This window comes from Pleurodeles waltl, chromosome 8 (assembly GCF_031143425.1).
Source record: "Pleurodeles waltl isolate 20211129_DDA chromosome 8, aPleWal1.hap1.20221129, whole genome shotgun sequence".
Taxonomy (NCBI): Eukaryota; Metazoa; Chordata; class Amphibia; order Caudata; family Salamandridae; genus Pleurodeles; species Pleurodeles waltl.
In genome coordinates, this window is record NC_090447.1 from 30,270,320 (window position 1) to 30,286,794 (window position 16,475).

Consider the following 16,475-nt stretch of genomic DNA (forward strand, 5'->3'; position numbering starts at 1 on the left):
ATGCAGGGTGAGCTATGTGTCTGTGTGAGTGCAAGGTGTGCCTGTGAGAGTGCAGAGTCAGTGGTGTGCCTGCGAGACTGCTGGGTGAGCTATGTGTCTGTGTGAGTGCAAGGTGTGCCTGTGGGAGTGCAGAGTCGGTGGTGTGCCTGTGTGAATGCAGGGTAAGCTATGTGTCTGTGTGAGTGCAAGGTATGCCTGTGGGAGTGCAGAGTCGGTGGTGTGCCTGCGAGACTGCCGGGTGAGCTATGTGTCTGTGTGAGTGCAAGGTATGCCTGTGGGAGTGCAGAGTCAGTGCTGGGCCTGTGTGAATGCAGGGTGAGCTATGTGTCTGTGTGAGTGCAAGGTATGCCTATGGGAGTGCAGAGTCGGTGGTGTGCCTGTGTGAATGCAGGGTGAGCTATGTGTCTGTGTGAGTGCAAGGTATGCCTGTGGGAGTGCAGAGTCAGTGGTGTGCCTGCGAGACAGCCGGGTGAGCTATGTGTCTGTGTGAGTGCAAGGTATGCCTGTGGGAGTGCAGAGTCGGTGGTGTGCCTGTGTGACTGCCGGGTGAGCTATGTGTCTGTGTGAGTGCAAGGTATGCCTGTGGGAGTGCAGAGTCAGTGGTGTGCCTGTGTGAATGCAGGGTGAGCTATGTGTCTGTGTGAGTGCAAGGTATGCCTGTGAGAGTGCAGAGTCAGTGGTGTGCCTGTGTGAATGCAGGGTGAGCTATGTGTCTGTGTGAGTGCAAGGTATGCCTGTGGGAGTGCAGAGTCGGTGGTATGCCTGTGTGACTGCAGGGTGAGCTATGTGTCTGTGTGAGTGCAAGGTATGCCTGTGGGAGTGCAGAGTCGGTGGTGTGCCTGTGTGAATGCAGGGTGAGCTATGTGTCTGTGAGTGCAAGGTATGCCTGTGGGAGTGCAGTCAGTGGTGTGCCTGTGTGAATGCAGGGTGAGCTATGTGTCTGTGTGAGTGCAAGGTGTCCCTGTGAGAGTGCAGAGTCGGTGGTGTGCCTGCGAGACTTCCGGGTGAGCTATGTGTCTGTGTGAGTGCAAGGTATGCCTGTGGGAGTGCAGAGTCAGTGGTGTGCCTGTGTGAATGCAGGGTGAGCTATGTGTCTGTGTGAGTGCAAGGTGTGCCTGTGAGAGTGCAGAGTCGGTGGTGTGCCTGCGAGACTGCCGGGTGAGCTATGTGTCTGTGTGAGTGCAAGGTATGCCTGTGGGAGTGCAGAGTCAGTGGTGTGCCTGTGTGACTGCAGGGTGAGCTATGTGTCTGTGTGAGTGCAAGGTATGCCTATGGGAGTGCAGAGCCGGTGGTGTGCCTGTGTGAATGCAGGGTGAGCTATGTGTCTGTGTGAGTGCAAGGTATGCCTGTGGGAGTGCAGAGTCGGTGGTGTGCCTGTGTGAATGCAGGGTGAGCTATGTGTCTGTGTTAGTGCAAGGTGTGCCTGTGAGAGTGCAGAGTCGGTGGTGTGCCTGCGAGACTGCCGGGTGAGCTATGTGTCTGTGTGAGTGCAAGGTATGCCTGTGGGAGTGCAGAGTCGGTGGTGTGCCTGTGTGAATGCAGGGTGAGCTATGTGTCTGTGTGAGTGCGCGGTATGCCTGTGGGAGTGCAGAGTCAGTGGTGTGCCTGTGTGAATGCAGGGTGAGCTATGTGTCTGTGTGAGTGCAAGGTATGCCTGTGGGAGTGCAGAGTCGGTGGCGTGCCTGTGTGAATGCAGGGTGAGCTATGTGTCTGTGTGAGTGCAAGGTATGCCTGTGGGAGTGCAGAGTCAGTGGTGTCCCTGTGTGACTGCAGGGTGAGCTATGTGTCTGTGTGAGTGCAAGGTATGCCTGTGGGAGTGCAGAGCCGGTGGTGTGCCTGTGTGAATGCAGGGTGAGCTATGTGTCTGTGTGAGTGCAAGGTATGCCTGTGGGAGTGCAGAGTCGGTGGTGTGCCTGTGTGAATGCAGGGTGAGCTATGTGTCTGTGTTAGTGCAAGGTGTGCCTGTGAGAGTGCAGAGTCGGTGGTGTGCCTGCGAGACTGCCGGGTGAGCTATGTGTCTGTGTGAGTGCAAGGTATGCCTGTGGGAGTGCAGAGTCGGTGGTGTGCCTGTGTGAATGCAGGGTGAGCTATGTGTCTGTGTGAGTGCGCGGTATGCCTGTGGGAGTGCAGAGTCAGTGGTGTGCCTGTGTGAATGCAGGGTGAGCTATGTGTCTGTGTGAGTGCAAGGTATGCCTGTGGGAGTGCAGAGTCGGTGGCGTGCCTGTGTGAATGCAGGGTGAGCTATGTGTCTGTGTGAGTGCAAGGTATGCCTGTGGGAGTGCAGAGTCGGTAGTGTGCCTGTGTGAATGCAGGGTGAGCTATGTCACGGTTTCGGGTGGGTCTGATCAGGACTTTGGTTGGGACACCCCTTGAGGTCACCGAATATCCTAAAGAGGTAGTACACTGGGGCAGAGGAGCAGCTAAAGGCATACACGGAAAGGACAGCTATGGATAGGCACAGGAAACAGGAAAGTAAAAGCAGAGCAACCCTTGTGTGAACAAACAGGAAACGGATTACCAGTGGACAAACACGCTGGGGTTGTACACAGAGTAAGGCGCAGAACCTCCCACAGTGACAGGGAATCTCAATGCCTCTGTGCAGTTTGCTCTTACAGATAGTCACCCTGCCAGCCCCATAGAAAGGAGGCAGCAGAAGTGATTCTGTCTCTGGACCCTAGAGCACAAACAAGGATAGTACTTACATACACAGGACACGCTCTTGTGGGTCCAGCTGGAAACACAGTGGCGATTCCTGAGAAAACAGCAATAGCACACTGTCACTGTTAGGCACGAAATACAACGTATAACACTGGACAAGGATGGGGGCTGGAATTGCCTCCTGGAAACCAGGAGCCAACCCCAGTACACAGGAGGACACGTATACACTGGTGAAGACTGATAGAACACTTACCAGACACAAAGAACCAAGAAGAAACAGAAACAGAAGGGAACAAACAAAGAGGCAGAGGCAAGAACTAGGAACAGGCTCGGGCTGAAGCAAAGGCGGGTCTAGGACTTGAAAACAGGGCGCAAACTTCTGGCTGGGACAGACAGAGACAGGACTGGGAAACTGAGAACAGGCTCTGGCTGGAACAGGACTGGAATACAGGGAGTAGGAAATGAGCAGTAAACAGGACTGGGAAACAGAGAGAAGGTTCAGGCTGAAACAAGGCAGGAGCAGGGCAGAGAAACAGGGAGCAGGCTTTGGAAGAAACAAACCGGTACAAGGCTAAGAAGTAGGGAGCAGACTCTGGCTGGAACAATCAGGAGCAGGGCAGAGAAACAGGAAACAGGATCAGGCTGGAACAGAACAGGAACAAAACTGGAACACCATCCGACAAAGGGTCTGTAACACAAAGGAATCGAAGTCCGATGCACGACGGGGAGCTTGAGGAAATGGCTGCTTATAAGCAGTTCCAAGCTGGGCTGCACAGGAGAGGTATCAGGTGTGTGTGGTTTCGGACACTTGCAAGTCCTGGAGGAGAGGATCCAGTGAAAAGGAGCAACTGGACTTCTCCCATTGAAAACAATGGGAAACAGAATCCAGGTTTTCCTGACTACCAAGCTGTGCATTATGGGATTTGCAGTCCCAGGAAGCAAATGTAGTACTACACAAGTGTACCATGGAGAAAAGAGAAACAAACAGGAGTCAGCAAGAGACTCTAGATAAGCGTTTAAGGTGATTCCCAGGCATCTGACAGTCCCCTTACATCGCCCCCTGGAAATGGGACGACAGAGTCGTAACAAGCTATGTGTCTGTGTGAGTGCAAGGTATGCCTGTGGGAGTGCAGAGTCGGTGGTGTGCCTGTGTGAATGCAGGGTGAGCTATGTGTCTGTGTGAGTGCAAGGTATGCCTGTGGGAGTGCAGAGTCGGTGGCGTGCCTGTGTGAATGCAGGGTGAGCTATGTCACGGTTTCGGGCGGGTCTGATCAGGACTTTGGTTGGGACACCCCTTGAGGTCACCGAATATCCTAAAGAGGTAGTACACTGGGGCAGAGGAGCAGCTAAAGGCATACACGGAAAGGACAGCTATGGATAGGCACAGGAAACAGGAAAGTAAAAGCAGAGCAACCCTTGTGTGAACAAACAGGAAACGGATTACCAGTGGACAAACACGCTGGGGTTGTACACAGAGTAAGGCGCAGAACCTCCCACAGTGACAGGGAATCTCAATGCCTCTGTGCAGTTTGCTCTTACAGATAGTCACCCTGCCAGCCCCATAGAAAGGAGGCAGCAGAAGTGATTCTGTCTCTGGACCCTAGAGCACAAACAAGGATAGTACTTACATACACAGGACACGCTCTTGTGGGTCCAGCTGGAAACACAGTGGCGATTCCTGAGAAAACAGCAATAGCACACTGTCACTGTTAGGCACGAAATACAACGTATAACACTGGACAAGGATGGGGGCTGGAATTGCCTCCTGGAAACCAGGAGCCAACCCCAGTACACAGGAGGACACGTATACACTGGTGAAGACTGATAGAACACTTACCAGACACAAAGAACCAAGAAGAAACAGAAACAGAAGGGAACAAACAAAGAGGCAGAGGCAAGAACTAGGAACAGGCTCGGGCTGAAGCAAAGGCGGGTCTAGGACTTGAAAACAGGGCGCAAACTTCTGGCTGGGACAGACAGAGACAGGACTGGGAAACTGAGAACAGGCTCTGGCTGGAACAGGACTGGAATACAGGTAGTAGGAAATGAGCAGTAAACAGGACTGGGAAACAGAGAGAAGGTTCAGGCTGAAACAAGGCAGGAGCAGGGCAGAGAAACAGGGAGCAGGCTTTGGAAGAAACAAACCGGTACAAGGCTAAGAAGTAGGGAGCAGACTCTGGCTGGAACAATCAGGAGCAGGGCAGAGAAACAGGAAACAGGATCAGGCTGGAACAGAACAGGAACAAAACTGGAACACCATCCGACAAAGGGTCTGTAACACAAAGGAATCGAAGTCCGATGCACGACGGGGAGCTTGAGGAAATGGCTGCTTATAAGCAGTTCCAAGCTGGGCTGCACAGGAGAGGTATCAGGTGTGTGTGGTTTCGGACACTTGCAAGTCCTGGAGGAGAGGATCCAGTGAAAAGGAGCAACTGGACTTCTCCCATTGAAAACAATGGGAAACAGAATCCAGGTTTTCCTGACTACCAAGCTGTGCATTATGGGATTTGCAGTCCCAGGAAGCAAATGTAGTACTACACAAGTGTACCATGGAGAAAAGAGAAACAAACAGGAGTCAGCAAGAGACTCTAGATAAGCGTTTAAGGTGATTCCCAGGCATCTGACAGTCCCCTTACATCGCCCCCTGGAAATGGGACGACAGAGTCGTAACAAGCTATGTGTCTTTGTGAGTGCAAGGTATGCCTGTGGGAGTGCAGAGTCGGTGGTGTGCCTGTGTGAATGCAGGGTGAGCTATGTGTCTGTGTGAGTGCAAGGTATGCCTGTGGGAGTGCAAAGTCGGTGGTGTGCCTGTGTGAATGCAGGGTGAGCTATGTGTCTGTGTGAGAAAAGAGAAACAAACAGGAGTCAGCAAGAGACTCTAGATAAGCGTTTAAGGTGATTCCCAGGCATCTGACAGTCCCCTTACATCGCCCCCTGGAAATGGGACGACAGAGTCGTAACAAGCTATGTGTCTGTGTGAGTGCAAGGTGTGCCTGTGGGAGTGCAGAGTCGGTGGTGTGCCTGTGTGAATGCAGGGTGAGCTATGTGTCTGTGTGAGTGCAAGGTGTGCCTGTGAGAGTGCAGAGTCAGTGGTGTGCCTGCGAGACTGCCGGGTGAGCTATGTGTCTGTGTGAGTGCAAGGTGTGCCTGTGGGAGTGCAGAGTCGGTGGTGTGCCTGTGTGAATGCAGGGTAAGCTATGTGTCTGGGTGAGTGCAAGGTATGCCTGTGGGAGTGCAGAGTCGGTGGTGTGCCTGAGAGACTGCCGGGTGAGCTATGTGTCTGTGTGAGTGCAAGGTATGCCTGTGGGAGTGCAGAGTCGGTGGTGTGCCTGTGTGAATGCAGGGTGAGCTATGTGTCTGTGTGAGTGCAAGGTATGCCTGTGGGAGTGCAAAGTCGGTGGTGTGCCTGCGAGACTGCCGGGTGAGCTATGTGTCTGTGTGAGTGCAAAGTATGCCTGTGGGAGTGCAGAGTCGGTGGTGTGCCTGCGAGACTGCCGGGAGAGCTATGTGTCTGTGTGAGTGCAAAGTATGCCTGTGGGAGTGCAGAGTTGGTGGTGTGCCTGTGTTTATGCAGGGTGAGCTATGTGTCTGTGTGAGTGCAAGGTATGCCTGTGGGAGTGCAGAGTCAGTGGTGTGCCTGCGAGACTGCCGGGTGAGCTATGTGTCTGTGTGAGTGCAAGGTATGCCTGTGGGAGTGCAGAGTCGGTGGTGTGCCTGCGAGACTGCCGGGTGAGCTATGTGTCTGTGTGAGTGCAGGGTATGCCTGTGGGAGTGCAGAGTCGGTGGTGTGCCTGCGAGACTGCCTGGTGAGCTATGTGTCTGTGTGAGTGCAAAGTATGCCTGTGGGAGTGCAGAGTCGGTGGTGTGCCTGCGAGACTGCCGGGTGAGCTATGTGTCTGTGTGAGTGCAAGGTATGCCTGTGGGAGTGCAGAGTCGGTGGTGCGCCTGTGTGACTGCCGGGTGAGCTATGTGTCTGTGTGAGTGCAAGGTATGCCTGTGGGAGTGCAGAGTCGGTGGTGCGCCTGTGTGAATGCAGGGTAAGCTATGTGTCTGTGTGAGTGCAAGGTGTGCCTGTGGGAGTGCAGAGTCAGTGGTGTGCCTGCGAGACTGCCGGGTGAGCTATGTGTCTGTGTGAGGGCAAGGTATGCCTGTGGGAGTGCAGAGTCGGTGGTGTGCCTGCGAGACTGCCGGGTGAGTTATGTGTCTGTGTGAGTGCAAAGTATGCCTGTGGGAGTGCAGAGTCGGTGGTGTGCCTGCGAGACTGCCGGTGAGCTATGTGTCTGTGTGAGTACAAGGTATGCCTGTGGGAGTGCAGAGTCGGTGGTGTGCCTGCGAGACTGCCGGGTAAGCTATGTGTCTGTGTGAGTGCAAGGTGTGCCTGTGAGAGTGCAGAGTCAGTGGTGTGCCTGCGAGACTGCCGGGTGAGCTATGTGTCTGTGTGAGTGCAAGGTATGCCTGTGGGAGTGCAGAGTCGGTGGTGTGCCTGTGTGACTGCCGGGTGAGCTATGTGTCTGTGTGAGTGCAAGGTATGCCTGTGGGAGTGCAGAGTCGGTGGTGTGCCTGTGTGACTGCCGGGTGAGCTATGTGTCTGTGTGAGTGCAAGGTATGCCTGTGGGAGTGCAGAGTCGGTGGTGTGCCTGTGTGACTGCCGGGTGAGCTATGTGTCTGTGTGAGTGCAAGGTATGCCTGTGGGAGTGCAGAGTCAGTGGTGTGCCTGCGAGACTGCCGGGTGAGCTATGTGTCTGTGTGAGTGCAAGGTATGCCTGTGGGAGTGCAGAGTCGGTGGTGTGCCTGTGTGACTGCCGGGTGAGCTATGTGTCTGTGTGAGTGCAAGGTATGCCTGTGGGAGTGCAGAGTCGGTGGTGTGCCTGTGTGAATGCAGGGTAAGCTATGTGTCTGTGTGAGTGCAAGGTATGCCTGTGGGAGTGCAGAGTCGGTGGTGTGCCTGTGTGAATGCAGGGTAAGCTATGTGTCTGTGTGAGTGCAAGGTATGCCTGTGGGAGTGCAGAGTCAGTGGTGTGCCTGCGAGACTGCCTGGTGAGCTATGTGTCTGTGTGAGTGCAAGGTATGCCTGTGGGAGTGCAGAGTCGGTGGTGTGCCTGTGTGAATGCAGGGTAAGCTATGTGTCTGTGTGAGTGCAAGGTGTGCCTGTGAGAGTGCAGAGTCAGTGGTGTGCCTGCGAGACTGCCGGGTGAGCTATGTGTCTGTGTGAGTGCAAGGTATGCCTGTGGGAGTGCAGAGTCGGTGGTGTGCCTGCGAGACTGCCGGGTGAGCTATGTGTCTGTGTGAGTGCAAAGTATGCCTGTGGGAGTGCAGAGTCAGTGGTGTGCCTGCGAGACTGCCGGGTGAGCTATGTGTCTGTGTGAGTGCAAGGTATGCCTGTGGGAGTGCAGAGTCGGTGGTGTGCCTGTGTGACTGCCGGGTGAGCTATGTGTCTGTGTGAGTGCAAGGTATGCCTGTGGGAGTGCAGAGTCGGTGGTGTGCCTGTGTGAATGCAGGGTAAGCTATGTGTCTGTGTGAGTGCAAGGTATGCCTGTGGGAGTGCAGAGTCGGTGGTGTGCCTGTGTGAATGCAGGGTAAGCTATGTGTCTGTGTGAGTGCATGGTATGCCTGTGGGAGTGCAGAGTCAGTGGTGTGCCTGCAAGACTGCCGGGTGAGCTATGTGTCTGTGTGAGTGCAAGGTATGCCTGTGGGAGTGCAGAGTCGGTGGTGTGCCTGTGTGAATGCAGTGTAAGCTATGTGTCTGTGTGAGTGCAAGGTATGCCTGTGGGAGTGCAGAGTCCGTGGTGTGCCTGCGAGACTGCCGGGTGAGCTATGTGTCTGTGTGAGTGCAAGGTATGCCTGTGGGAGTGCAGAGTCGGTGGTGTGCCTGTGTGAATGCAGGGTAAGCTATGTGTCTGTGTGAGTGCAAGGTGTGCCTGTGAGAGTGCAGTGTCAGTGGTGTGCCTGCGAGACTGCCGGGTGAGCTATGTGTCTGTGTGAGTGCAAGGTATGCCTGTGGGAGTGCAGAGTCGGTGGTGTGCCTGCGAGACTGCCGGGTGAGCTATGTGTCTGTGTGAGTGCAAAGTATGCCTGTGGGAGTGCAGAGTCAGTGGTGTGCCTGCGAGACTGCCGGGTGAGCTATGTGTCTGTGTGAGTGCAAGGTATGCCTGTGGGAGTGCAGAGTCGGTGGTGTGCCTGTGTGACTGCCGGGTGAGCTATGTGTCTGTGTGAGTGCAAGGTATGCCTGTGGGAGTGCAGAGTCGGTGGTGTGCCTGTGTGAATGCAGGGTAAGCTATGTGTCTGTGTGAGTGCAAGGTATGCCTGTGAGAGTGCAGAGTCGGTGGTGTGCCTGTGTGACTGCCGGGTGAGCTATGTGTCTGTGTGAGTGCAAGGTATGCCTGTGGGAGTGCAGAGTCGGTGGTGTGCCTGTGTGAATGCAGGGTAAGCTATGTGTCTGTGTGAGTGCAAGGTATGCCTGTGGGAGTGCAGAGTCGGAGGTGTGCCTGTGTGAATGCAGGGTAAGCTATGTGTCTGTGTGAGTGCAAGGTATGCCTGTGGGAGTGCAGAGTCAGTGGTGTGCCTGCAAGACTGCCGGGTGAGCTATGTGTCTGTGTGAGTGCAAGGTATGCCTGTGGGAGTGCAGTGTCGGTGGTGTGCCTGTGTGAATGCAGGGTGAGCTATGTGTCTGTGTGAGTGCAAAGTATGCCTGTGGGAGTGCAGAGTCAGTGGTGTGCCTGCGAGACTGCCGGGTGAGCTATGTGTCTGTGTGAGTGCAAGGTATGCCTGTGGGAGTGCAGAGTCGGTGGTGTGCCTGTGTGAATGCAGGGTAAGCTATGTGTCTGTGTGAGTGCAAGGTGTGCCTGTGAGAGTGCAGAGTCAGTGGTGTGCCTGCGAGACTGCCGGGTGAGCTATGTGTCTGTGTGAGTGCAAGGTATGCCTGTGGGAGTGCAGAGTCGGTGGTGTGCCTGCGAGACTGCCGGGTGAGCTATGTGTCTGTGTGAGTGCAAAGTATGCCTGTGGGAGTGCAGAGTCAGTGGTGTGCCTGCGAGACTGCCGGGTGAGCTATGTGTCTGTGTGAGTGCAAGGTATGCCTGTGGGAGTGCAGAGTCGGTGGTGTGCCTGTGTGAATGCAGGGTAAGCTATGTGTCTGTGTGAGTGCAAGGTGTGCCTGTGAGAGTGCAGAGTCAGTGGTGTGCCTGCGAGACTGCCGGGTGAGCTATGTGTCTGTGTGAGTGCAAGGTATGACTGTGGGAGTGCAGAGTCGGTGGTGTGCTTGCGAGACTGCCGGGTGAGCTATGTGTCTGTGTGAGTGCAAAGTATGCCTGTGGGAGTGCAGAGTCAGTGGTGTGCCTGCGAGACTGCCGGGTGAGCTATGTGTCTGTGTGAGTGCAAGGTATGCCTGTGGGAGTGCAGAGTCGGTGGTGTGCCTGTGTGACTGCCGGGTGAGCTATGTGTCTGTGTGAGTGCAAGGTATGCCTGTGGGAGTGCAGAGTCGGTGGTGTGCCTGTGTGAATGCAGGGTAAGCTATGTGTCTGTGTGAGTGCAAGGTATGCCTGTGGGAGTGCAGAGTCAGTGGTGTGCCTGTGTGAATGCAGGGTAAGCTATGTGTCTGTGTGAGTGCAAGGTATGCCTGTGGGAGTGCAGAGTCAGTGGTGTGCCTGCAAGACTGCCGGGTGAGCTATGTGTCTGTGTGAGTGCAAGGTATGCCTGTGGGAGTGCAGAGTCGGTGGTGTGCCTGTGTGAATGCAGGGTAAGCTATGTGTCTGTGTGAGTGCAAGGTATGCCTGTGGGAGTGCAGAGTCAGTGGTGTGCCTGCGAGACTGCCGGGTGAGCTATGTGTCTGTGTGAGTGCAAGGTATGCCTGTGGGAGTGCAGAGTCGGTGGTGTTCCTGCGAGACTGCCGGGTGAGCTATGTGTCTGTGTGAGTGCAAGGTATGCCTGTGGGAGTGCAGAGTCGGTGGTGTGCCTGCGAGACTACTGGGTGAGCTATGTGTCTCTGTGAGTGCAAGGTATGCCTGTGGGAGTGCAGAGTCGGTGGTGTGCCTGTGTTAATGCAGGGTGAACTTTGTGTCTGTGTGAGTGCAAGGTATGCCTTTGGGAGTGCAGAGTCGGTGGTGTGCCTGTGTGAATGCAGGGTGAGCTATGTTTCTGTGTGAGTGCAAGGTATGCCTGTGGGAGTGCAGAGTCAGTGGTGTGCCTGCGAGACTGCCGGGTGAGCTATGTGTCTGTGTGAGCGCAAGGTATGCCTGTGGGAGTGCAGAGTCGGTGGTGTGCCTGCGAGACTGTGGGAGTGCAGAGTCGGTGGTGTGCCTGTGTTAATGCAGGGTGAACTTTGTGTCTGTGTGAGTGCAAGGTATGCCTGTGGGAGTGCAGAGTCGGTGGTGTGCCTGCGAGACTGCCGGGTGAGCTATGTGTCTGTGTGAGTGCAAAGTATGCCTGTGGGAGTGCAGAGTCAGTGGTGTGCCTGCGAGACTGCCGGGTGAGCTATGTGTCTGTGTGAGTGCAAGGTATGCCTGTGGGAGTGCAGAGTCGGTGGTGTGCCTGTGTGAATGCAGGGTAAGCTATGTGTCTGTGTGAGTGCAAGGTGTGCCTGTGAGAGTGCAGAGTCAGTGGTGTGCCTGCGAGACTGCCGGGTGAGCTATGTGTCTGTGTGAGTGCAAGGTATGACTGTGGGAGTGCAGAGTCGGTGGTGTGCCTGCGAGACTGCCGGTGAGCTATGTGTCTGTGTGAGTGCAAAGTATGCCTGTGGGAGTGCAGAGTCAGTGGTGTGCCTGCGAGACTGCCGGGTGAGCTATGTGTCTGTGTGAGTGCAAGGTATGCCTGTGGGAGTGCAGAGTCGGTGGTGTGCCTGTGTGACTGCCGGGTGAGCTATGTGTCTGTGTGAGTGCAAGGTATGCCTGTGGGAGTGCAGAGTCGGTGGTGTGCCTGTGTGAATGCAGGGTAAGCTATGTGTCTGTGTGAGTGCAAGGTATGCCTGTGGGAGTGCAGAGTCGGTGGTGTGCCTGTGTGAATGCAGGGTGAGCTATGTGTCTGTGTGAGTGCAAGGTATGCCTGTGGGAGTGCAGAGTCGGTGGTGTGCCTGTGTGAATGCAGGGTGAGCTATGTGTCTGTGTGAGTGCAAGGTATGCCTGTGGGAGTGCAGAGTCGGTGGTGCGCCTGCGAGACTGCCGGGTGAGCTATGTGTCTGTGTGAGTGCAAGGTATGCCTGTGGGAGTGCAGAGTCGGTGGTGTGCCTGTGTGAATGCGGGGTGAGCTATGTGTCTGTGTGAGTGCAAGGTATGCCTGTGGGAGTGCAGAGTCGGTGGTGTGCCTGTGTTAATGCAGGGTAAGCTATGTGTCTGTGTGAGTGCAAGGTATGCCTGTGGGAGTGCAGAGTCAGTGGTGTGCCTGCGAGACTGCCAGGTGAGCTATGTGTCTGTGTGAGTGCAAGGTATGCCTGTGGGAGTGCAGAGTCAGTGGTGTGCCTGTGTGAATGCAGGGTAAGCTATGTGTCTGTGTGAGTGCAAGGTATGCCTGTGGGAGTGCAGAGTCAGTGGTGTGCCTGCAAGACTGCCGGGTGAGCTATGTGTCTGTGTGAGTGCAAGGTATGCCTGTGGGAGTGCAGAGTCGGTGGTGTGCCTGTGTGAATGCAGGGTAAGCTATGTGTCTGTGTGAGTGCAAGGTATGCCTGTGGGAGTGCAGAGTCAGTGGTGTGCCTGCGAGACTGCCGGGTGAGCTATGTGTCTGTGTGAGTGCAAGGTATGCCTGTGGGAGTGCAGAGTCGGTGGTGTTCCTGCGAGACTGCCGGGTGAGCTATGTGTCTGTGTGAGTGCAAGGTATGCCTGTGGGAGTGCAGAGTCGGTGGTGTGCCTGCGAGACTACTGGGTGAGCTATGTGTCTCTGTGAGTGCAAGGTATGCCTGTGGGAGTGCAGAGTCGGTGGTGTGCCTGTGTTAATGCAGGGTGAACTTTGTGTCTGTGTGAGTGCAAGGTATGCCTTTGGGAGTGCAGAGTCGGTGGTGTGCCTGTGTGAATGCAGGGTGAGCTATGTTTCTGTGTGAGTGCAAGGTATGCCTGTGGGAGTGCAGAGTCAGTGGTGTGCCTGCGAGACTGCCGGGTGAGCTATGTGTCTGTGTGAGCGCAAGGTATGCCTGTGGGAGTGCAGAGTCGGTGGTGTGCCTGCGAGACTGTGGGAGTGCAGAGTCGGTGGTGTGCCTGTGTTAATGCAGGGTGAACTTTGTGTCTGTGTGAGTGCAAGGTATGCCTGTGGGAGTGCAGAGTCGGTGGTGTGCCTGCGAGACTGCCGGGTGAGCTATGTGTCTGTGTGAGTGCAAGGTATGCCTGTGGGAGTGCAGAGTCGGTGGTGTGCCTGTGTGAATGCCGGGTGAGCTTATGTGTCTGTGAGTGCAAGGTATGCCTGTGGGAGTGCAGAGTCAGTGGTGTGCCTGTGTGAATGCAGGGTGAGCTATGTGTCTGTGTGAGTGCAAGGTATGCCTGTGGGAGTGCAGAGTCGGTGGTGTGCCTGCGAGACTGCCGGGTGAGCTATGTGTCTGTGTGAGTGCAAGGTATGCCTGTGGGAGTGCAGAGTCAGTGGTGTGCCTGTGTGACTGCCGGGTAAGCTATGTGTCTGTGAGTGCAAGGTATGCCTGTGGGAGTGCAGAGTCAGTGGTGTGCCTGCGAGACTGCAGGGTGAGCTATGTGTCTGTGTGAGTGCAAGGTATGCCTGTGGGAGTGCAGAGTCGGTGGTGTGCCTGTGTGAATGCCGGGTGAGCTATGTGTCTGTGTGAGTGCAAGGTATGCCTGTGGGAGTGCAGAGTCGGTGGTGTGCCTGTGTGAATGCCGGGTGAGCTATGTGTCTTTGAGTGCAAGGTATGCCTGTGGGAGTGCAGAGTCAGTGGTGTGCCTGCGAGACTGCCGGGTGAGCTATGTGTCTGTGTGAGTGCAAGGTATGCCTGTGGGAGTGCAGAGTCAGTGGTGTGCCTGTGTGAATGCAGGGTGAGCTATGTGTCTGTGTGAGTGCAAGGTATGCCTGTGGGAGTGCAGAGTCGGTGGTGCGCCTGTGTGAATGCAGGGTGAGCTATGTGTCTGTGTGAGTGCAAGGTATGCCTGTGGGAGTGCAGAGTCGGTGGTGCGCCTGCGAGACTGCCGGGTGAGCTATGTGTCTGTGTGAGTGCAAAGTATGCCTGTGGGAGTGCAGAGTCAGTGGTGTGCCTGCGAGACTGCCGGGTGAGCTATGTGCCTGTGGGAGTGCAAGGTATGCCTGTGGGAGTGCAGAGTGGTGAACTTTGTGCCTGCGAGAGTGCAGAGTGGTGAACTTTGTGCCTGTGTGAGTGCAAGGTATGCCTGTGGGAGTGCAGAGTCGGTGGTGTGCCTGTGTGACTGCAGGGTGAGCTATGTGTCTGTGTGAGTGCAAGGTATGCCTGTGGGAGTGCAGAGTCGGTGGTGTGCCTGTGTGAATGCGGGGTGAGCTATGTGTCTGTGTGAGTGCAAGGTATGCCTGTGGGAGTGCAGAGTCGGTGGTGTGCCTGTGTGACTGCAGGGTGAGCTATGTGTCTGGGGGAGTGCAAGGTATGCCTGTGGGAGTGCAGAGTCGGTGGTGTGCCTGTGTGAATGCGGGGTGAGCTATGTGTCTGTGTGAGTCCAAGGTATGCCTGTGGGAGTGCAGAGTCTGCGGTGCGCCTGTGTGAATGCAGGGTGAGCTATGTGTCTGTGTGAGTGCAAGGTATGCCTGTGGGAGTGCAGAGTCAGTGGAGTGCCTGCGAGACTGCCAGGTGAGCTATGTGTCTGTGTGAGTGCAAGGTATGCCTGTGGGAGTGCAGAGTCAGTGGTGTGCCTGTGTGAATGCAGGGTGAGCTATGTGTCTGTGTGAGTGCAAGGTATGCCTGTGGGAGTGCAGAGTCGGTGGTGTGCCTGTGTGAATGCCGGGTGAGCTATGTGTCTGTGTGAGTGCAAGGTATGCCTGTGGGAGTGCAGAGTCGGTGGTGTGCCTGTGTGAATGCCGGGTGAGCTATGTGTCTTTGAGTGCAAGGTATACCTGTGGGAGTGCAGAGTCAGTGGTGTGCCTGTGTGACTGCCGGGTGAGCTATGTGTCTGTGTGAGTGCAAGGTATGCCTGTGGGAGTGCAGAGTCAGTGGTGTGCCTGCGAGACTGCCGGGTGAGCTATGTGTCTGTGTGAGTGCAAGGTATGCCTGTGGGAGTGCAGAGTCGGTGGTGTGCCTGTGTGAATGCAGGGTGAGCTATGTGTCTGTGTGAGTGCAAGGTATGCCTGTGGGAGTGCAGAGTCGGTGGTGCGCCTGTGTGAATGCAGGGTGAGCTATGTGTCTGTGTGAGTGCAAGGTATGCCTGTGGGAGTGCAGAGTCAGTGGTGTACCTGTGTGAATGCAGGGTGAGCTATGTGTCTGTGTGAGTGCAAGGTATGCCTGTGGGAGTGCAGAGTCGGTGGTGTGCCTGTGTGAATGCAGTGTAAGCTATGTGTCTGTGTGAGTGCAAGGTATGCCTGTGGGAGTGCAGAGTCAGTGGTGTGCCTGCGAGACTGCCGGGTGAGCTATGTGTCTGTGTGAGTGCAAGGTATGCCTGTGGGAGTGCAGAGTCGGTGGTGTGCCTGCGAGACTGCCGGGTGAGCTATGTGTCTGTGTGAGTGCAAAGTATGCCTGTGGGAGTGCAGAGTCAGTGGTGTGCCTGCGAGACTGCCGGGTGAGCTATGTGTCTGTGTGAGTGCAAGGTATGCCTGTGGGAGTGCAGAGTCGGTGGTGTGCCTGTGTGAATGCAGGGTAAGCTATGTGTCTGTGTGAGTGCAAGGTGTGCTTGTGAGAGTGCAGAGTCAGTGGTGTGCCTGCGAGACTGCCGGGTGAGCTATGTGTCTGTGTGAGTGCAAGGTATGACTGTGGGAGTGCAGAGTCGGTGGTGTGCCTGCGAGACTGCCGGGTGAGCTATGTGTCTGTGTGAGTGCAAAGTATGCCTGTGGGAGTGCAGAGTCAGTGGTGTGCCTGCGAGACTGCCGGGTGAGCTATGTGTCTGTGTGAGTGCAAGGTATGCCTGTGGGAGTGCAGAGTCGGTGGTGTGCCTGTGTGACTGCCGGGTGAGCTATGTGTCTGTGTGAGTGCAAGGTATGCCTGTGGGAGTGCAGAGTCGGTGGTGTGCCTGTGTGAATGCAGGGTAAGCTATGTGTCTGTGTGAGTGCAAGGTATGCCTGTGGGAGTGCAGAGTCAGTGGTGTGCCTGTGTGAATGCAGGGTAAGCTATGTGTCTGTGTGAGTGCAAGGTATGCCTGTGGGAGTGCAGAGTCAGTGGTGTGCCTGCAAGACTGCCGGGTGAGCTATGTGTCTGTGTGAGTGCAAGGTATGCCTGTGGGAGTGCAGAGTCGGTGGTGTGCCTGTGTGAATGCAGGGTAAGCTATGTGTCTGTGTGAGTGCAAGGTATGCCTGTGGGAGTGCAGAGTCAGTGGTGTGCCTGCGAGACTGCCGGGTGAGCTATGTGTCTGTGTGAGTGCAAGGTATGCCTGTGGGAGTGCAGAGTCGGTGGTGTTCCTGCGAGACTGCCGGGTGAGCTATGTGTCTGTGTGAGTGCAAGGTATGCCTGTGGGAGTGCAGAGTCGGTGGTGTGCCTGCGAGACTACTGGGTGAGCTATGTGTCTCTGTGAGTGCAAGGTATGCCTGTGGGAGTGCAGAGTCGGTGGTGTGCCTGTGTTAATGCAGGGTGAACTTTGTGTCTGTGTGAGTGCAAGGTATGCCTTTGGGAGTGCAGAGTCGGTGGTGTGCCTGTGTGAATGCAGGGTGAGCTATGTTTCTGTGTGAGTGCAAGGTATGCCTGTGGGAGTGCAGAGTCAGTGGTGTGCCTGCGAGACTGCCGGGTGAGCTAT